The 22,061-nt window shown below is 43.4% G+C and overlaps 1 protein-coding gene across 2 annotated transcripts in view; it reads left to right on the top strand.

Moving 5' to 3' along the window:
• The window catches only part of MTUS2 (microtubule associated scaffold protein 2), a 524,310-nt gene that overhangs the window by 85,691 nt on the left and 416,558 nt on the right, over positions 1-22,061 (top strand). The window lies entirely within an intron of this gene.

The raw sequence follows: 22,061 nt of genomic DNA, 5'->3' as shown, positions 1-22,061 counted from the left end.
AATTATTAAATAAAAAGTCGCTTTTCTGCTGCCAGAAATGAGCTGACATTTTATTAGCGGAGGGAGTATCTTTCTGTGGGAAGTATTGATTTTGTCAGCTGGTTTCATGCTTCTTGTGGTGCATGGTTGCTTCCTAATTACCCTGACTCACAGTCCCCAGGGACTGTGCTCCCTTTGAGCAAGCTGTGTCTTAGACCTGCTGGCTTCCTAGGGCTCCACGTCTTCTTCCCATTGGTCCCTTGTACCCTCTGACCTCACAGGGGTCACGTCTAATCTCTACCCTACATTATAGGCCTTAGCATGATTGAAGAAGGCTGCCATGCCTGCTGGAGCCTGCTCGTTGCTTCCTGCACAGCAGTGTCAGGACTGTTTTTCCCTCTGCACGAGCTCCAGGCAGCCTGGCTTGTTGCCTGCTGTCCCTTAGCATGGACAACAGCTGGGGAAGAAGAGATTTGTCTGAGGACATGTGGGAACCATTCTGCTGGTGCCAATTAGTGCTGATAAATTCTGCAAGCACCTGGAACTTGCAAGCTTCCAAAAGCTTTTTAGATGCAAAGGTTGCAGGTGGAGACAGCTGATATTGCCATTAAAAGCTGGAAGCATTAGTTTAAAGCATTCTTGAAAATCGGTGCTTTTGGTTGTTTCTGTGAAAAGGATCTGGGTGGTAGGCAAACTTACTTTTAACTATGTCTTCCTTTATCTTTCCCATTCTGTGTTGTTCCATGCATTGGCTATTAAAAAAATTCACATGCGCATGTGAGAAAGACAAAATTGGATTGGAACTGGAAGTTATATAAAAAAATAATAATACCAGGGAGTTTTATAAGTGGTAATGTCGGAAGGGAACAAAGAGACAATGGGGGCAGTTAGAAGATAAATATGTGTTGCGGGTTAAGGAGTTGATTAGCACTGGTTAGCCTGGGCAGGAACAGGAGCTGGGCTTGTGGCTAAAAACACCTAGACTAATTGGACTCATCTGTATTCAATATCCTGCTAAATGAGGATGTGGGCAGAGAGGGGGGAGTATATAAGGAGAGGTGAAGGAGCAATAAAGGGAGGCTTCGCAGAGACTTCTACCATCACTGGTCTCCTGTTGGTGCTTCATCCCCAGACCCTCTCCATGTCCATGTTACTGGCTCTGCTGGCTGGAGCAAACGGCGCCTAATGTAGGTCACAGCACAAGGGACAATCTGAGGGACCCCTGGATCTAGGAAGGTAAGTTTAGAATTTAAAAATTTTGCAGGGGCATAAATGGTTTCATCCCCAGACCCTCTTCCTGTCCTAGGGCATGAGGGACGACCTGAGGGACCCCTGAAACTCTGGAGGGGCATTAATGATTTCATCCCCAGGCCTTCTTCCTGCCCTGGGGCACGAGGGACAATCTGAGGGAACCCGGAAATCTGGAGGCAAGTTTAAAAATTTTGCACAGGCATAAGTACAATTTATCATGGGGCAAGAACTCAGTAAAGTGCAGATGATTAAAGGAATCAGAGATCTGCTCCAGTCACAAGGCTTAAGGCCTCACAGAAGTTTGTTGAAACTGTCTGTGATGTATCCCATGTTTTGTTCTCCTTGTAGCTACCTTTTTCCTCTGGCACTTGGTAAAAAATGCTTTGCCATCTTCTCAAGCGGTAGTGCAACCGTTTCTTGAAAAATTATCCATAAGAAGGGTCAGGGAGTCACAAGGACCCCAAACCAGGGTAAAAAAGGAGAAGGAACCCTAGGCACAGAATTAAACTCTAATGCACTATTAAATTTATCAATGTATAAGTTAAATTAATGTGATATTCATTGTATACAAAGCATTCTTATGTGTTAACGTGTTTCTGGTTTTTTTGGCTGGTTATCAAATATCTCACTGCTTTAAATTGGTAAAGGTTTTGTATTTGTTTTAAAGGTATATTAGTGATTTCACATCAGTAACTGAGTCTAATCTATAATGTGTTATGCTAATTGCAACGAAAAATCTTGTTTCAGATATTTTTAACCATCTTTAAAAAGGCATCCAAGAATTCAAGTTTCAAATTCTAGGGCTTCCTTGGTATTCTTATAAGGCCTCAAGAATGCCAATGAATTAATCTCCCATTTTGTGGAGACGGTTAATCAGGTTGAATTGTATTAAGGTTATTGCCAAAGGGGCGTGAGACACCTCCCAGAGTTTGGGACAAAAAAGTTTGTGCATGTTACTGTTGATACTTGCTCTGGATTTATTCTAGCTATTCCTCAGATAGGGGAACAAGACAGGCATGCTCTGGCCCATTGCAATGCATGTTTTTCCATGTTGTGAACTCCCACAGTTATTAAAACTGATAATGGCACCTGCTATATCAGCAGTAAATTTTGTGATTTTGCTGCCTCCCACCATATACAACTAATCATAGGCATTCCTTATAATCCTCAAGGACAAGGTATTGTGAAACACACCAACCATACTATTAAGGATTACCCTAGGACACGTACAGCGATCACTGAGCCCATGAACAAGCTTCCGGAACTGACTGCCTGAGCTATGGAACAACAGAACTTTATTAATGAACACGTGCAGGAGGGCATGCTTATGTTCTAACAGCAGGTTGATTTGTTGGCAGAGGAGCAGCAGATGTTGTGGGGTATAGTCAGGGCCTCTTGTTCCCCATCATATGTCTTTATGTGTGTTACACCTGTGCAAGTGCAAAATGTTTCCCAGGCCTGGGAACTGCTGTCTGCTCATTGCTACTGAGCTAAAGATACTGCTAGCCATGGAACTGGGTTACCAGCCTCCCCAAGTATGGTTTGTGCAGCTGCAGCAGGCAACGCATTGAATGGCAGCCAGTGATGGGTAAGATGGACCGGGCACTGACCAACCTAAGATAGGGGCTCCGTCATGCTACGGAGTTTCCCCGATGATGGGTAAAGCTGTTGACCTGAGAGTCCACAACCTAAGACAGGCTCATTCAAGTCTGCTTTAAAACAAAGGGGGATGTGTTGTTTGTTAAGGAGTTGACTAGCACTGATTAGCCTGGGTGGGAACAGGAACTGGGCTTGTGGCTAAAAACACCTAGACTAACTGGACTCATCTGTATCCAATATCCTGCTAAATGAGGATGTGGGCAGAGAGGGGGGAGTATATAAGGAGAGGTGAAGGAGCAATAAAGGGAGACTTTGCAGAAGACTTCTACCATCACTGGTCTCCTGTTGGTGCTTCATCCCCAGACCCTCTCCATGTCCACGTTACTGGCTCTGCTGGCTAGAGCAAATATGAATAAAAATCACAAGCAGTAAAACTGTATCTCCAGAGGAACAAGTGTTTAGCGTTGCCACTTAGTGCACCCAGGTCCCACCTCAGTGTCTTTCTGGGTTTGAATCCCAGTTCTGGCTTCCGATTCATAGTCTCTGCTCAAGCAGACCCTGAGAGGCAGTGGTGATGGCTCAAGTCATGGGTTCCCTGTTACCCACACAGGAGGAATGAATTGTGTTGCCCGCTCCCCACTTTGGCCTAAACCAAACCTTGGTTGTGGGACAGTGAGTGGGAGTTCTTGGCTCTGTGCTTCTCTAAAAATGAGCAAAGCTAATAAAAAAAATTAGAAACAAATTAAATCCCACTTTTCGAGGAAAAAACCTTTTCTCTAGTCTGTTTCCCTTTCCTCCCATTCTCCATTTAACCTGGGCAATTCCTGCTTCTTTTAGATACAGCCTGGTTGTTATTCGTTCCCTGGAAAGCTTTTGCTAACTCTGATTCCTCCACCAGGTTGGACCTAGAGCCTTCTTCTGTGTTTCCTCAACCTCCATCGCACACTTTCTGGGACTTCTGCACCTGTTTACTATAGACTAAGAATTATTTCCTTCCTAGCATTTTTCATTCCAGACATCCAGCTCCTTTCAGGGAAGGTGTTTTTTTTCTTGTTGAAATGAAATATCTGAGACCCTGCTGAGGAATTTTGGGGGGGTCATACTCCTGAAGCCTGGAAAGTCCAGGATTGTGTTTGCATCTGATAAGCTTTGAGTCCTGACATGGCAGAAGTCAGCGGGAAGGCTTACAGGTGTAAGAGAGCATGAACAGGTGGTCATACTTAATATCATCTCCCCTTGAGGTATCTAGTTCAGTTTCCTCCAGATGACCTAGTCACCTCCTAAAGACCCTGTCTCCCGACGCAGCCCCCAGTGACAGATTTCAGCATGAGTTTCGGATGGGACATACTTTCTTCACTCCACAGTGCAAGGATGTGGAACTCATTGATGTCTGGGTTCCCAGTGCATAGAAGATGTGAGGTGTATATTGCATGGGTGGATCAGCTGCACAGGGTAAGACCTGGAGCTGTGGTGAGCTTTTGTGAAGCCTCCTGGGGCAGTTAGCACCTGACCCCACCTAGGGTCTTGGTAACATCAGCCAGGCTGAGAGGAAAGGAACAGCGCTCCAGGCATTGGCAAACAAGGGCACAGAGGCAAGAGTGCAGTGATCCTATTAGACTAGGACACTTTAAACAAGAAAAAACAAGGTGAAGAGGCAGAGAGCCAAGGGGAGATCCTCTATCATTGGTTCACTTCCCAAATGGCTGCAAAAGCTGGGACTGGACCAGGTGAAAGCCAGGAACCCGGAACTACATCTTGGATCTCACACTTTGGTAACGGCAGTTGAAGTACTTAGGTCATTTTCTATTGCTTCCCAGGAGCCTTAGCAGTGAGCTGGTTCAGAAGCACAGGCTAGCTGGGACTGGATACAGCCATCCCAAGCAGTGACTTTCCCCATGCTCAATAGGCCCCATCCCTTTTAAAAAATTAAGCCAAAACATGTCTCACACTTCATCTCAAAACATATGCCAGTGTTTACCTAAGTTAGTAAACATATTTATGCTATTTTTTATCTTGACTTCATAATGAAGACTGTTTGAGTTTATTCTTCAGTTTATTTGAGAATATGTCTGGAATCATCTCATGAGGCTGGATGAGAGGCTATTGGGATTGCTTATATTTTCCTTCCTGTCATCTTTCCCACCTTTACTCCCTTCTTTTCTCTCATTTCTACAAGATTTTGTAATGTAAAAGACACTGTCCAGACAGTAAGAGACTGGAGTGGGGAGTGTATGGTTTTGCAGTGACCCTTCAGGGAAGGGAGGCTGTGATCCAACGCAGCAATAAATAAAGTGACAGGAGAACACTTTTTGGGTCTATGAATGTTCACCGAAAGAGCTTACTTCTGTTGAGAGATAAGACTCCAAAGGAGTCTTATGATGAGAATCATATTTTCTTTTGCATGTGTTTTGAATTTGATTGTGTGGAGATGTGGTATGGTGAGTATCAGGATGTTGCATGAAGGTGGTTGAGCATTTCCAGAGGAGATAGGAGCATACCATTTGCAAGTGTCAGAAGCAGGATGGCCTGGAATGTATCCAGGCAATGCCAGTGCTCCATGTGGCTCTGGAGCAAAAGGTGGAGCAAGAGGCAACTTCTGTGGGTGGATTCACTCATGAGTGGATTACGGAGGTTCGTGAAAGCCAGATTAGATATTCAGAGCCACTGAAGGTCTTTGAGCTTGCAAGTGATGTATCATTGCTGTTTTCAGGGCCAAGTGTTCCATCAAGACAGAAATACTAGTTTGACAGCCTGCTTATTAAGTCAGCTGAGCAATAGATGTTCCATATCTAGGGAGAAGGAACCAATGGATGTAGCAAAGAAACTAGCCAAACACATTATTCTTTGAGGAGATATTTAAGAGTCCAGTCTGTGCACAGTTTAATGTAAACAGCAGCACAAGGTGGGTGTAGCCTAGAAATGATTAAGGGAACAATAAAAATCACAATGTGTTCCTGAGAGCTCAAGGTGAAGCCATCGGTCAGCTGAGGGTGGTCAGAAGGGTAATGGAGTTGCCAGGAATGGGCTGTAATGGGTTCATTACGTGTGCTTCAGTCAGTGATCGTGTGCTTAGACGTGGGTCTACAGTTTGATGGGTAACAGTTTCTGGAATATAGGAACAGAAGTGCCCCATGCATTGCTGGTTGCCTGGGTTAGCCTGCATTTCAGAAATATTAGAGAATATGAATATGAATATGAATGAGAGAGAGGAGGTGAGGAGAGATTTGAGTACTAAGTTACCCTCCAATGTTTTTAAAACTATAGCTGCAGGTTCAACAGACTTTCCTAGTGAATGGAATGTGATTACAATTATTTCTGGCCTTAAGTTGTGAGGCTTAGTTTCTGACATATGCAGATTTTCAAATTTGTGTGATTCAAAGAAATGTGCTGTAAAGATAGGTCAGCAGGGACTGTTTGCTGAAGACTGCAGATTTTGCATGTCCAGCAAATGTGGGCAGAAGTCACACAGGGCTAATTGCGGAGGCCATAGAGGGCTGTTTCCTTTGACTCATTAGGGTCTGCATGGTCACTGCTTGCTGCTTTACTTTTCTCTTCATCCCTCTGACATGGACTGAATTGTATTCTTTCCCAGTTCATGTGTCAAAGCTCCAAGCCCCAGGGTGATGGTATTAGAGATGAGAACTTTGGGAATGGTTTGAGATAAAGACATGAGGATGAGATCTTAAGGAGGGAGAAGAGAACTCACTGCTGTGTGAGAGCTCAGCATGAAGAAGGCCATCTGAGTCAGCTAGGAAGCCCTCCTGGTACTCGGCTCTGCTGGTATTCTGAACTCTGACTTCTAATCTCCAACTAGAAAAGAAGTTTGTTATTCGAACCACACATCTAGGACATTTTGTTATGGCAGCCCAAACTAATACAGTCCTGTGAACTTACTGTGTAAAAGTGCAAACCGAGGTTTCATGGTCATGTGCATAGTACATAGAAATGCTATGCCTCTTCTAGATGAGGCCGTGCTATATAATGCATTTTTGATATTGATTAATAGACACGAGCTGAAGTGGAAAGCTGGGATCTATTTGTATGAGAATTCTAGTAAGGGGGAGGGCATACTCTGCTCAAGAATAGATACGGTTCTTGCAGGATGCTGTAGGAAACTTGGAGCCATTTCTGTATTTGAGCAACCTAGTGATTAAACAAGTCCTTGAGTGAAAAACAAGACAAATGACTTGATGAGATGATAAAGAATATCAATTTTGAGGATCATAGTCCTATAAAAATGAATTAAGTGCTGGAGAGGAAGCAGTTCAAGAAGAAAAAGGATGAAGAGAAGGAAAAGAATTTTTTTTTTGAAAAAATTTCAGTATCCATCTATTAAGGTGCAGGTCTCCTCAGAAATATCTATTCATCATGGCTGCCTCAGGACAACTTTGAAGTGCCAAGCTCTGTGTAGACAGACACAGGGGAAAGAGAGGCTCAAGTTCGTATGTTCAGGTGTTCCCTGGGGATTTTTGTATCTCACAGATCTGAAACACAGTCAGCCCCCTTAGGATGCAGTTTTATGGGTCCCATAGGCAGAAATACTTGAATAACACGTTTTACAAATCTTTTACTGCAGTATGCTGATATAGCAGCAGTATGTCATGGGTTTTATTTTACGTATTTTTTCTAATGATTGATATGAGTTTTGCATTATTGGAGCAAATCTGTAACTCCCCAATATTAATTCAGGCTGTTGGGGTTTACATTAATCTGTTTAGGTAATAGATTGTGTGTACCTACCATGATTAGTTTGAAAAGTGGAACATTTATTGTACAACTTAATGAAATCTTGTGCCCTAAAATTTGATTGACAGAAGTATGTCCAGGAAGGGTTATGGTTTTTTTTTTTTTAATCATTACTTTTAGTACCTCTAGTTCATTTCCTAAATGTCCACACTGGCTGAAACTGGTTGAAAAAACAGGAGCCAGTGACTCACTCCAGTCACCCATGTGGATAGTGAGATCCTGGCTACTTGAATTATCTCAGGCTGCTTGCCTGGATCTGTATTAGCTGAAATCGGAGTCCGGAACCAGATCTGGGTGTCAAACCAGGTACTCCAGTAGGGGATGTGGGAAATTAACTGCTAGGCCACGTGCCTGCATCAGGGTTAAGTTTTTAAACTCTTTCTTGTGGAAATTTTAGAGGAGATGTAGACTACTGCTCTCCGGGGTGATAGCCAGCAACAAACGTGTAAGTTTATATTTAAATGCTGTAATAAAATGATAGAGGCTGGTGCCTTGGTGTAGTAGCTCAAGCCTCTGCCTATGCATCCTGAATGGGCTCAAGTTCATGTCCTAGCTGCTTTTTGGTTATGCCTGGGAAATCACTTCCAATCCAGCTGCTTGATTATGGCCTACGAACATAGAGGGGGATGGCTGAAGACCTCCATTGGAGATGTGGAGGAAGCTTCTAGCTTCAAATTAACTCAACTCCGGCCTTGTGGTCATTTGGGAGGGTGAGCCAGCAATGTTTCCCTCTCTGTCTTTTCTTCTCTCTGTAGAGCTCTGCCTTTCAAATAAAGGGGGAAAAAAAAGCATTAAAAAGAATAAATCTAGTTCCTTTTGCACCAGCTGTTTCCAGTTTTCAATTTCTGCACCCATCAGTGGCGACTGTGAGCGGGCACAGATTTTCAACATTTCCACCATCACAGGATTTTCTATTGGGTAATGCTGTGCGAGATTATTTTTTCTGGTCCTGATTAATTGTAACCAATTTGAGATCTAAGGCCAAAGGATGTGAAGAATGACAGGCTAAACGAAAATGCAATGAATACTTGATCAGCACCGTCTGTGTAGTGTGTGATTGATTATCAGAGTAATTTTGTCCATAATAAATGATGGAAGACTTAAGGCTGTGAGGATCCTGAAGAAGCTGAGACTCATCCTGTGTGGGTTAATCTCTCAGCAGACTTTGACAGTGACAAGGTGGGAGGTGGTCTGTAAGAATGGACTGAAGTCTTGCTGAGGAGGGACGGAGTTGAGAGTGTCAGATGTGCTTGAGGCAGGAATAGCTGTATGAGTTTTGTAGTACCACTACAAAATGAACAAGTGGTATCTCCTGTTAAAATAATTAGTGAGAATTTCCAGGGCACAACAGTAGAGAACTCAAGAAAGCTTGGGGTCCTGGTTACCCACGAAGTTACTGATGCTCTTAAATGAGAGGTGGAGCCAGGAACATTGGCAGCACTGAGAGTGTTTCTCTGTCACGGCTGCTTTATATCAGAGGGGTGAAGTCATCATGGGTTATGGTTTGGAGCCAGAACCCAGCTCCTTTCCTGGTGACTTGCTCTGCCATCCTGAGCATGACACTGGAGATGGTGCTGTTTTTCTGAACACATTGACCAGCAATAGTGTGTGGTGAACTCCTTCATTCTTGGTGACTACAAACTAGGTCTCTTCTAAGAAGATGAATGATGGGGTTAGAAAGTACCGTGTGGGTGCCACATAGCGCCAGACTTGGCATTCACAAATCTGTTAATTGACAGTTGTACTAGAACTTTCCCACTGACTCTGAAGGCCTTAAAGTGACCCAGCACTCCAAATGAAAGAGTGGAGTAAAAATCATGGTGAAAGCATGATTTTATTTTAGACAGCTTTTAAAAAAATCTATCAGGTTGAAAATTCTGATCCCTCTCTTTTATTATTGATATTATTATTAGTATTATTATTGATATTATTATTATTATTAGTAGTAGCAACAATAATTTATTCTAAAGAGATTTTGGGCATTTTAAGCATTGTGTCTGACATTCCAATTTTTTTTTGCATTCTAAACATAAAATTAAGGAAATATTTAATTTGCAAATATTGAATTGAACTCATCACTTAACTTAAACCTAAAATGCAAAGTGCAAAAAGCATATGGTTGTTTCACCAAATATCAAACTCATGTCACATATTTTCCAACGATTCTCAAATCACTGGAAAGGGTAGTCTTCCTTTTCGTTTAAAATTTATTTGTTTTTATTTGTAAGGAAGATTTTACAGAGAGCAGAGACAGGGAGAGAGAGATCTTCCACTTACTGTTTCACTGCCCAGATTGCCAAAACAGTTGGAGCTGAGCCTATTTGAAGCCAGAAGCAAGGAGCTTCTTACAGGTCTCCCACGTGGATGCAGGGTCCTAAGGTCTTGGGCCATCCTCCGTTGCTTTCCCAGGCTATAAGGAGGGAGCTGGATTGGAAGTGGAGCAGCTGGGACTTGAACAGGTGCCCGTATGGGTTGCTGGCACTGCAAGAAAAGGATTACTGTGCTACACTACTGCTCCCATTTAGTGTTCATTTTTGCATCAAGTATGCACTGTAATAGACAAAGGCATGTTTGTAAAAATGATTCTGTGTAGTGCATGGCATACATGATACTGTAGGTACAAAAGTACAGATGGTTTCAGATTGAGCTGGTATTGGCTGAACTGGTTGAAATTGACAGTCTGCTGCATCAGTCTGCAAAAAATCTGGAACACATCCCTTTGAAGTTTAGTAGTCTATGCAGACTGTAAGACATGAAGTTCCCTCCAACCCTATTTTTTTTCTCATGAAATTTCTGTTTCACTGACTCAGTCCATATATTTCTCGTGCTGGTTTCTGAAATGAATGACCACATGTCTTGGCACTTCATTTCTGATTTCACATGAGCAGTGTGTAGTGTTTTTGGTTATACATGTGTTAAGTTTGTGCTAACCTTTCTGGCTGTGAAATAGTAGAGTGTCTACAATAGAAGTGCTAAGGATAATGATGATGAAATAAGGCAGACTTGGTGGAGTCACACATCTTTTATTTGGTGAAGACTTTTCTCTTTACTTCCAGCTTTTCTTCAGTCCCTCCTGCAACCATACAGGCTTGGCAAGGACAGTATCTCAGCGTTTCACTTCTCTAGGCATTTTAGCACATTTTCTCTTAACATTATTTACCTTTCATTTTGAGCTAGGTAGAGATTCACATGCAGTTGTATGGCAATAACAGAGACCTCCGGTCCCTTTACCTATTTTTCCCTGATAATTGCATCTTGCAAAACATAAAATAGAGTAGCAGGCATTGTTGTGTAGGTTAAACTGCAGCCTGTGCTACCAGCATCACATGTGATGCTTGTCATGAGTTCTGGGTGATTCATTTTGATTCAGCTCCCTGCTTACGCACCTGGAGAAACTTGGGAATGACCCACTTGCTTAGGCCCCTGCAATGACATGGGAGACCTGGAAGAAGCTTCTGGCTCTTGGCTTTGGCCTGGTCCAGCCACACAGCCATCTGGGGAGGAACCAGTGGATGGACAATCTGTCTTTTCTTGTGTCGCTCCTTCTGTGTCTGTAATTGTACCTTTCAAGCAAATATATATATATATATATACACACACACATATATATATCAAACACATAAAGTTATTTATTTCTTTATTTTCAAGATACAGTTTCATAATATCACAACCAGAACCTTGGCATTGATGCAATCCACTAACCTTGTTCAGATAACTTGGTTTCACCTGCACTCATTTGTGTGTTTGTCTGTGTATCTCTGTGTTGGGGGAACTGATCTGTTTTGTGCAGTCTTAACTGATGTGTAGGTTCATTTGTCACATGCACAGTAAAGATTCTGAATTTCCATTACGATCAAAGTCCCTCATGTTGCCCTTTGATAATACAAGTCCTGTCCCTCTCCGTTCTTACTCCTTAATGACTGCATCCCTTTTCCTTTCCCATGATATTTACCTTTGAAGGCAAAATTCGTGTGAAAACATGTAACATTTGGAATTAACTTTTTTTTACTCAACGTAATTCCATGAGTATTGGTCTTACCTCCTCCCCAACACCCCTCCCTCCCATGCCTCATTGAGTTCCTCTATATTACTATAGTATAGTTCTTCACACACAGTCATATGTCCATCATTCTGGGCATGGACAATGACAGAGTCCAGCATTCTATTGTCAAGATATAGTTAACAGTTTCATTGGGAATCCATCTTTGATCTGAAGTAGAGATGCATACTGCATTGTATCCTCACATCTGGTATCCTCCATTACAGTTACTATACATCCCTTTAAATGAAAAGCCACAATGCAAAATCAACAACAGGAGGAAATAAAGAAATTAAGAATACATGAAGTTAAAACATGCTACTGAATGACTAATGTGTCACCGAAGAAATGAAAAAAATCAAGAACCTTTCTGAAGGAAATGATGCTACTGTATGACTTATGAGTCAGTAAAGAATTTAATGAAAAAGTGTTTTAAAGAGATAAACCAACAATTAAAATTCATGAGATATAGTTTCCCCTGATCTTTGATGGTGAGTTATGTCTTCTGTAGGCAACAGCTGTTTTTGATCCATTTTACTATTTCATGATGCCTAATTGATGAGTTTAAGCCATTTGCATTCAGGGTTAATACAGGTGGTAATTTGGTCCTGTCGTTGTAGCAATGGATTGTTCATTGATTTAGTCTTCTATGGTTATTTCGCCGGGATGTTTTTCACATTTGCCTTGGGTTTTGGTGATTGTTACTCCTCTTCTCTGTTGAACATCTTGAAGTATCATTTGTAGGGCAAAGTTCTTTTAACTTTTCTTTACCGTGGAAGGATTTTATTTTATCTCAAAGACAAAGGAAAGTTTTGCTGGGAATGTTATTCTGGGCTGACAGTTATTTGATGTTAGACTATGAGAGTGCACCATTCTCTTCTGGCTGTAGAGTTTCCTGTGAGAGGTTAACTTTGAGTCTGATTGCCATTCCTTTATATGTCAAGTGCATTCTGTTTCCCCATTCTTTCTCTAGATTAGGGAAATTTTTCTTTATTATTTCATTGAATACATTTTTAAACCCAGCTTCTCTTTCTGCACCCTCTGGAAACCCATGACTCTTACATTTGGCTTTTTAAACAGTGTCTCTTAATTCGTGAATACTTTTTTTTAGCTTGACTCAGCTTTGCTTCCAGTGTTTTGATTGTTTCCCCATCGTGACAAGAACTATCTTCCAATTGTGAGATTCTTTCTTTTGCCTCCTTTATTCTATTAAGATTTTCCACTGAATTTTTAATTTGCTCTATTGTGTCCTTTATTTCCAATAATTTGGCTTGATTTTGTATCAGTGTTGCTATTTCCTGTGTGACGTATTCCTTAAATTCCTTGAACTCCTGTATGTATTTCTTGTTTTTGGTAAGTTTTACAACAAGTGTTATGAATTCTATATCCCCCATTTTCTTGATGTATTCCTCAGTTAACTCTGAGGTTGGCAAGGCTTTTGCTTCTTTGCAGGGGAGTCTTCAGTAATATTCATTGTGCTTTTGTTTCTTGTTTGGCTCTTGGTCATTGTATTTTTGGTTAGCAGGTTCTTCTCCTTAGGGCAGGTTTCTAAACTGTGTCACCACCCACAGGTCTAGAGTTTTATTTTACTTGTTGTGTTTGGTACCTGGTTCTTTGTTTGCAGTCAGTTGTGCCGCTCCCTCCAGTGAGTTCCAGGTCTGGGTTCTTATGTTAGATTTCCACAATGTTGCAGCTCCTGGCTCACCACTCTGTATCTCGCGTGATATCATGCTGAGACTGCACTGTCATCTGTACAACCTCTCTCCCACTTCTGGTTCGAGCAGTTCCCAGGATTAGGGAGACACCAAGTGTCCTAAATAGCTAGGTTGTTGGTGGTACTGATCTTGCCAGAACCTGTTAGCTGTTAGATCTGAGTGCCACATGGGCCTATTTTGAGTTGTACGATGCCAAACTCAGTATTGTTTCCCTTTGGGACCAGTGCAATGTGTTGAACTCAGGAAGTTTGAACCCAGCTCAGTCCATGCACAACTCACTGTTATTCCTCCATCTCATAGCCTTTGCCATACTGTACAAAATGGTGCCTGATGCACCACTGGTGGAGTTCTTAATCTGCTGGCCGTTAGATCTGGGGGCTACCTGGACCTATTCTGGGTGGAATCTGTAGGAAGTCACATCATTGCAATGCACTGAGCCAGAATTGAGTTCACTCCCAGTTCAGTGCACGCACAGTCCTGTCCCATAGCCACTGCCTTGCTACACAAAATGGTGCCTGATTTGGCTCTAGGGGCTGGACTGGGCTGTGAAATTCACCTTCTTCCCGCACCGCCTGTTTGGGATCTGCTCCTCTGTCTCTGCTCCTGGGCAAATGGCACAGAGCAGCAGGATGGGCAGCTCACCTGCTAAGTTCCCAGTGACTTCATCTTCCCACCATACTGCTGGTGGATTTACAGCCACTGGTGCAGGTCAGATTGTAGCTCGTTGAATGCCATGAGGGGTTTCTGGTCACTGCAGTAGCACACTGCTGTCTCTGCTGCTTTCCCATGTCCATCACTTTCAAGGTGCCCCTCTGCCTTCAGTCTGTCCCGAAATATGTTGTGCCCACTCTGCTTCATCCTTGCTAATGTTTCTCTGTTTAACCATGTCCTTATCCTATTCCACCATCTTAATTCTCTGCTGTAGATTTTTAAACGAAAACATATTGATGAGAAAGATACCCTATAATCCTTACTTGCTGAATGTTTTCTTTATCATGAATGGGTGCTGTGTGTTTGCGTGCATACATCATTAAAGGATATGATGCTTCTTTTTTGGCCGTCTTCACAGATTTTGTTTACTCATTTTATTTATATTTTAGATGATGCTAACATAGTAGATCAGAGTGGTTAGGGAAAAGTGGGTGTCAGCTTGCTTCCAAATTTTGTATTTCTCCTGCCTATTGGGTACAGGGATGGATAAGGGGAGCAGTCATACCTAGCCTCCCAACTGCTCCAGTACTCAGGGATGGCGATCGGCCACCCAGTATCGACTCAGGGCCCCAATGTGGCACACGCTGTGAGGGTTCTGTCCAGGTGGTTTTGAGAGTTCTGAAATGTTGATTTCACTGATCCCAGGATCAGCAACCCCTTTTCATGTCCATTGGCTGACATAGTCAAACTCAGAGTATATTTGTCCATTTATTTGCTGTCCTCATTTGGCTGGAGTAATTGTCCAATTTGTTCTGTTTTCCATCCTCTGGATTGTACAGACGTTCCATGTAGGTCTCAGTGGGCTGCCATATCCTCTGTGTGGATCTGGGCCAGCAGTCCACTACTCCATCTTTTACACTGAGGAGGACCAATTCTCGCAGGTGGGCCAAGGGCCTGAGCCAGTCAATGCAGGCCCCACTCGACTCATACTTATGGGGCACACGGACCTGGCACCTATCACATAGGCATGCCAATGATCCGGGCCAGGTGACCCATACCCTGCTGGACCCGCACCCCTGGGGCTCACCCACTGCACCAGCCAAATGTTGACTAGCTTTATGTACCTAAAACGTCCAGTGTGTCATGGGTATGTTTCTTTTTCTACTCCATTCCCTGAAGTTTGTAACATTTTTTTTCAGGAATTTTGTGTAAATTCACGATATTGTTGTAATTTTTATGTTTTTTGATTCATATCAAGGTAATGCTGACCTCTTAGAATGAGTTGGGAAGTATCTCATTTTCTGGTCTATGGCATAGGTTGTGGTGATTGGTATTAATTTGTATTGAAACGCTGGCATATAATTTGCCCATGATTGTTATTTGGAAGGTTTTCACACTATGAATTAAATTATTTAATAGTTATGGGATTATTCAAATGATTTATGTGGCTTGAATTGTGATAATTTGTGCTTTTTTGTGGAATTGGTTCATTTAGTTTAGGGTTTTAATTATTTTGTTTCTGCTTGTATAACTTGTTTTAGCTGCTCTTGAACACTGCATCTCTTAGCAGTAGATTTTCCTTTGTGTGAGAATGTCTTCATTTCATCCTTATTCCTGAAGGATAGTTTTGCTGGAGAAAGACGTTTCAGTCTGACAGTTTGAAATTTCCTTTCAGCACATGAAAAACATTGTGTCTCTTCCATCTGGCCTCCCTGGATTCAGATGCGTATCTGAATCCATGTCCATGGGAAAGGTCCCACAGAGCAGCTGGTCTCCCCAGAGCCCGAAGTCCATGATATTGAAAGGTCTGAATCTCTCCGGCTGCTTTTTAGGAGTTTGCCTTGAGTTGTGAGAAATGTAATTATGATGTATCTTGGTGTGTATTTCTTTGGGATTCACTTAGTTTCTTGATAGTATAGATGTGTAGCTTTCATTCACTGCAGGGTATTTCCCTCAACATTTCTTAGTAAAAGCACTTCTCCACCTAGAATGGGTTATGAACCAGTAACCCAAAATAAATGGAGAAGATTCTAAGTGGAGAATGCATTTCCTAAACTGCTGAAATTTACAGCTTGGCCCCACAGCCAAGTGTGGAGGTAGTTGTTTGCCCTAATGGTGGCAGGAATGACTGGGAACGGTAGTAACACTGATGCCCAGCCTTATGAGAGAGAACTCGGGGCATGGAATAGGCATGTGGTTTCTACTAGAGGTGTGTTGCTTCTGTGCCTCTGGAATGGAAGTGTGAGTTAGGTATGTCTGTACTCTTCGCTCACTTTTTCCCTTCTCAGATGTCAGAAATAGAAGTGGGATCTTTAGTGATTGTCTCACAAGTGAGTGAGGCTCTGTTGATTTTTTTTTTTTAACTTGGTTGTCTCTCATTGATATTGGTGCACTTTATGGATTTGTCCACTAAGTTCACAGCTTCTCCTTTCTTTTAACCAATTTTGTGTTTGCACTTGTATGTTGAATTTTAAAAATTTTGATTGTACTTTTCAGTTTTAGTTTTTTCTACTTGTTAAGATATTTTACAGTTGTTTGTTGGATAATTTTTGCTGTGGTTGCTTTAAAAGCTTTGTCAGGAGTAGACCTTTGGCCTGGTGGTTAAGATGCTGCTTAGGACACCAGGGTCCCAGGTTAAAACATTCAGTTTTTCTACCCAGTTCTGGCTCCTAACTCTGGCTTCCTAGTGATGCAGAAATTGGGAGGCAGAGGTGCTAAATGAAGTAGTTGAGTTCCTTCTGCCTGTATGGGGAGATTTGGACTGAGTTCTTATCTTTTGCCTTAGGCCTTGGCCCAACTCTGGCCATTTTAAGTCATTTGAAGAATGATCCTGTGGTAGGAAGATCTGTCACTCTCCCTCAAGTAGGTAAATAAAAAAAAATTTTTTTTAAGAAAATGAATTATTTGTCTGACAATTGCAACAATTGCTTTATCTCAGTGCTGATGTCAGTTGACTTTTCTCATTCAAGTTGTGATTTTTCTGGTTCTTGTAGAGAGTTCCATTTGCCTTCTGAACATTTTAGCTATTAGTTTGTGAGTCCTCTTTAAATCTGTTTTTGGAGAGAAATCACTCTCTGTGGATTTACTGTGCAGGTCCCCACCTGCATTTGTGGGCTGTGACTCTGATAATTTAAATATTAAGATTACTTGGGGTGTCTGTTGCAGGGAGCCTTCCATGGGTCTCAACTGGTGCTGCCTGAGGTGTGGAAGTAGCTTATAGGGCCAGACCATCTTGTGCCTCCATGTGGGCAAGCATCTCCAAACCCACAGGGAGAGGGTGGCTTTCTGTGCCAGTCACTTGTGTTGGGGTTGCCTTTGCCATGGCTGCCCAGAAAACACAGGAACACAGTAACTTCCTGGCTAGGTCATGTGGGGTGGGTGTGCCCTGACTGTGGGCACTGAGTGTGTTTCCCAATGGGTCCTTGCATAGGAAGATTCTTCCCACCTGAGTTGCCCTATTCTTTGGTGTCCCTAAGTGGGGAGGGTGGTTTTAGGTTCCCAGAGACAACAGGCTTCCCAGGTGCATTTAGGGTGAGATTTGCCTTGTGGGATCCCCTCATCCTGCCTTTCCCTCATCCTGGTGGGGATAATGTGCTTTCTCTGGACACTTACTGATCAGCAGATTCCCTGGCAGCTCCTTTTGCCTGGCACACTCAATGATGCCAGCAGGATTCCCATTTGACTCAGGTTAGGAAGGAGCCACCTGGGCTACCTTCATTGGCTGAGTGAGAATCAGGCAATGTTAGGCCTTTGATTTGGGCTTAGGGGATCCTATCTAGCCCTAGGGTCATTGAGCATTCCAGCTGCCTCTACACCTGCCAGACTTCTTTGGTTGGCTCTTGTCTCCAGGTTTTAGTTACAGTTAGCATGGAGTAGCAGGGAGAAATGAACCTTTGCCATTTGTACAGATGCATGTAATCTTTAGTTTTCATCCTGTTTAAATTTGTGGTTTTGTTTATTAATTACGTTGCATTATGTGACAATTTTGTGTATTTTTAAAAATATTTATTTATTTTTATCGGAAAGACAGATTCATGGAGAGGAGAGATAGAACGAGTCTCTGCCTGTTGGCTCACTCCCCAAGCGGCTGCAAAGGCTAGCTAGGAGCCAGATGCCTCTTCTGGGTCTCCTACATGAGTGCAGGATCCTAAGGCCTTTGGCCATCTTCCTCCACTTTCCCAGGCCGTAAGCAGGAAGCTGGAAGGGAAATGGAGCAGCTGAGATAGAACTGGCGCCCATATGGGATCCCGGTGCATGCAAGGTGAGGACTGTAGCCAATAGGCTGCCATGCCAAGCCCCTGCATTTGTTTTAACACTCCTTTGGAGAGTGACAGTGTATATTCTTGATTTGGAGTACATGTGTGCAGTGTTCTTTTGCATCTGGCCAAGGTCAAAACTCCAGTGTCCCAGAGCTTTGTCATTCTGTTCCTATGAAGACAAAAATGTTTTCCTTGTCCCGGAAATACAGGAGACAGAGTGGCTGCTGCCCTGGCATGGAGGTGACAGGCTGAGTTGACTCTGTCCTATCCTCCCTGGCTCTGGCCCTGTGGTCAATTCTGATCTGACTGATGGGCAGTGTTGTCACCATCCAGCCTTCCTGGCTTCAATGCTTTAAAGCAGTGCCTGAGAGCCCTCCTCTAAGCAATTTTCTGTGGTTTATCTCATGTTTCCTGGCCTTTGGGTACTACAACACAATGGGAAAAGTGTAGAAATTACTTTAAGATGAGTGAGTGTTGTTAGAGAAGCAGCCATGGTATGTAGTAGATCATGGTTTTCCCTTTGACATGGGACACACATGTCACCTTCTATTGAGACTATAGTTTTGTTAGTCGTGCAGGTTCTGCTCAGAGGACTGCTGCTACTACATTCTGAATTGTAGAAGAAGTGATTTACCTTCTGCTCCCAATCTTAGCTCCTTCAGATGCTGAGAGGATAGTGAGATGAGGGATATCTTGTTTGCCCTGGGGCCACTTGGGGGTAGTCTGGGCTGAGCAAGACCAGTTAGCCTTGAGTCAGTGGTCACACTTTGCCCAGAATTGCAAAGTTGTGCCTTGTGATTCCATAAATCCATGCTGGCTCACCTCATTTAATGACTGAACGATTAATAAGTTCCTGGCTCTCTCTGTGCGCACCCCCTGTGCGTGGGATCACAGGGCTCGGAGGATTCTAGGTGCTTTCTCGGTGTGTCCCCAGTGCCAGGGACTGCAGGGCGTGGAGGTTCCAGGTGCTCTCTGGGAACGCCTCCTGCACGTGGGACCGCAGTGCTTTCCTGGGCGTGGGATGTTCCAGGTGCTCTCTGGAAGCGCCTCCTGCGCAGGCCCGCCCACCCCAGCGCTTGCAGGGGACCGACCGCCCCAGCGCTAGCACGGGACTGCCCAGCCCAGAGGCGTGCTCGGGTTCCTGTGGGATAGCACCGCCCAGCTGAGTGCCAGACCGCAAAGGCACGGGGGAGTATTCCGTGTGCCTTTTGCCTTTCTCCTCAGCGCACAGGACCACCGTGCGTCACCTCCCAGACACAGTTTTGGCAGTTTCAAGGCACTCGCCCTGTGTCCCCAGACGCTGGAGTCTCGCGGGGGGGAGGGGCGGGGAGATGAGCACCAAGGGTGTTCAGGCTCTGTGCATGCCCCTGGGGGCCAACTCCCAGAGCCTCCGATGCACCACTGTCCCCACCCAACTCACTCAAACCTCAGGTTCTTGCAGTCTGCCTCTTCCTCTGGGAACCCTCGGCGCGGGTGCGTCTTCCGGCGACTGCGTCCGGTGCAGGTCTCGGCGGGTCCCGATGGTACTTGGAGACTGCGGCTGATGCAGGTCCTGGCGGGGCTTGGCGACCAGGGTGGGTGGATGCCAGCGGGTCCCGATGACTCCAGGTCCTGATGTCTGCAGCGGGCGCAGGTCCTGGCGGGTCCTGGCGACCAGGGTGAGCAGGTGCCAGCGGGTCCTGATCACTGCTGGTCCTCACGGCCACAGCGTCTGCGGGTCCCGAGGTCTGTGGGTCGACTGCGGCTTTCGGCGTCTGCACTCAAAGGTGACTCAGCAGGTCAGGAGCGGAAAGTCGTCTTCCCTGCCCTTTGTTTTGTTTTTCCCTGGTTGCTCTTCCGAGTTGTGTGGATTTTTTTGGCTCCACACTGTCCAGGGAACTTCACGTTCTTCTTCCTATAGCTCTATGCTGCTCCACTTATGCTTTTGTCGCGTTCTAGACCTCTCTGTCTGTGAGCTCCCTCACAGAAAATGTTGGAAACACACTGCAACACTTAGGGGTAGGCCCTCACTTCCTAAAAAAGTCTCCAAAAGCAGTAGAAATCAAGACCAAAATAAACAATTGGGACCTCATCAAACTAAGAAGCTTCTGTACAGCTAGAGAAACAATCAACAAAGTAAAAAGGCAACCCACAGAATGGGAGAAGATCTTCGCACACGACATAGGTGATAGAGGGCTAATCTCCAGAATATACAAAGAGCTACAAAACAACCAAAATGTCAAAACAAACAAGCCACTCAAGAAATGGGCACGGGAAATGGGCAAACACTTCACAAAGGAACAAACCCAAATGGCAAATAAACATATGAAAAAATGCTCAAGTTCCCTGGCAATAAGGGAAATCCAAATTAGAACATCAATGAGGTAGCACCTAATGCCAGTAAGACTGGCCCACATGAATAAAAGCACCAACAACACTTGTTGGCGAGGTTGCGGGGAAAAGGGAACCCTACTCCACTGCTGGTGGGGCTGCAGGCTGGTACAGCCTCTCTGGAAATCAGTATGAAGAATATTCAAACAACTCAAAATCAACATACCGTATGATCCAGCAATAGCACTCCTAGGAATATATCCAGAACAATTATTTTATGAGAAACCAACATGCACTCCTATGTTCATAGCAGCACAATCAGTAATTGCAAAAACATGGAAACAACCAAAATGCCCATCAACAGATGATTGGATAAGAAAGCTATGGTTCATCTACTCCATGGAATACTACTCAGCTATTAAAAAAACAAAATGCAGTTCTTTGTGGTCAAATGGGCCAAACTGGAAACCATAATGCTAAGGGAAATGAGCCAATCCCAAAAGGTTAAATACCACATGTTTGCCTTAATTTAAGATGATATGATGTTATGTATAACATGTTATGTTATGTATGTTATATGTTGTGTATAAACTAAAATTGAAGTGTAGGTGAGGTGGTCACAGAAGGTGGCTGGGAACTCGCATTTACTTTTAACATATTGGTTACTCATTACTATGTCAATTAATTCCATAATGATGTAAATTTTTGCTGATGGTATGTTGGAGCTTTCAATTGACTGGGATGATACTCTGCTGGCTCTGTCTTCAGACCAGAGAGGGTATACCTAAGAAGCCGTTGAACTTGACTGGACAATAAGATGCTGGACTCTATGTTTGGTATATGCTTGCAATGGGGGAATCTCAACTGAACTTGAGCTGTGGTTATGCAACAAGGTGGAGGAATCCACCATGGTGGGAGGGTTTGGGGAGGGGTGGGGAGAACCCAAATACCTATGTAACTGTGTCACATAATACAATGTAATTAATGAATTAAAAATAATTAATAATTAAAAAAATAACTTCCTGGCTAAGTCCCTATATTTCCTGTTTTATAAAATACCAATTTTCATTGAAGAAGTTAAAGTGAGTTTGATATTTTAATCCAGTCTGTTAATCTACTATGCCTGATTGAGTTTAAGCCATTTACATTCAGGGTTAATACGAAAGCATGGTAATTTGGTCCTGCCATCTTAGCAATGGGTTGTTCATTGATTTAGCCTTCTGTTATTTTACTGTGATGTTCTTCATGTTTGCCTTTGATTTTGGTGGGCACTATTCCTGTTCTCTGTTAAGAAAACATTTAGTTATCCTTTGTAGGGAAGTATCTTTGTTTGGAAGAGGTATATTCTTTTTACTTTAACATGGAAAAGTTTTATTTCCTTTTCAAACACAAAGGAAAGCTTTGCTAGGTACGTTATCCTGGACCAACAAATTTTGTTTTTAGGATCTGGAATAAACATGCTCCATTCTCTTCTAGCCTGTGGAATTTCCTCTATTTGTTGCCTACAGAGAC

The sequence above is a fragment of the Ochotona princeps genome, chromosome 12 (assembly GCF_030435755.1).
Source record: "Ochotona princeps isolate mOchPri1 chromosome 12, mOchPri1.hap1, whole genome shotgun sequence".
NCBI lineage: Eukaryota > Metazoa > Chordata > Mammalia > Lagomorpha > Ochotonidae > Ochotona > Ochotona princeps.
This window is presented reverse-complemented; position numbering and strand designations above follow the sequence as displayed.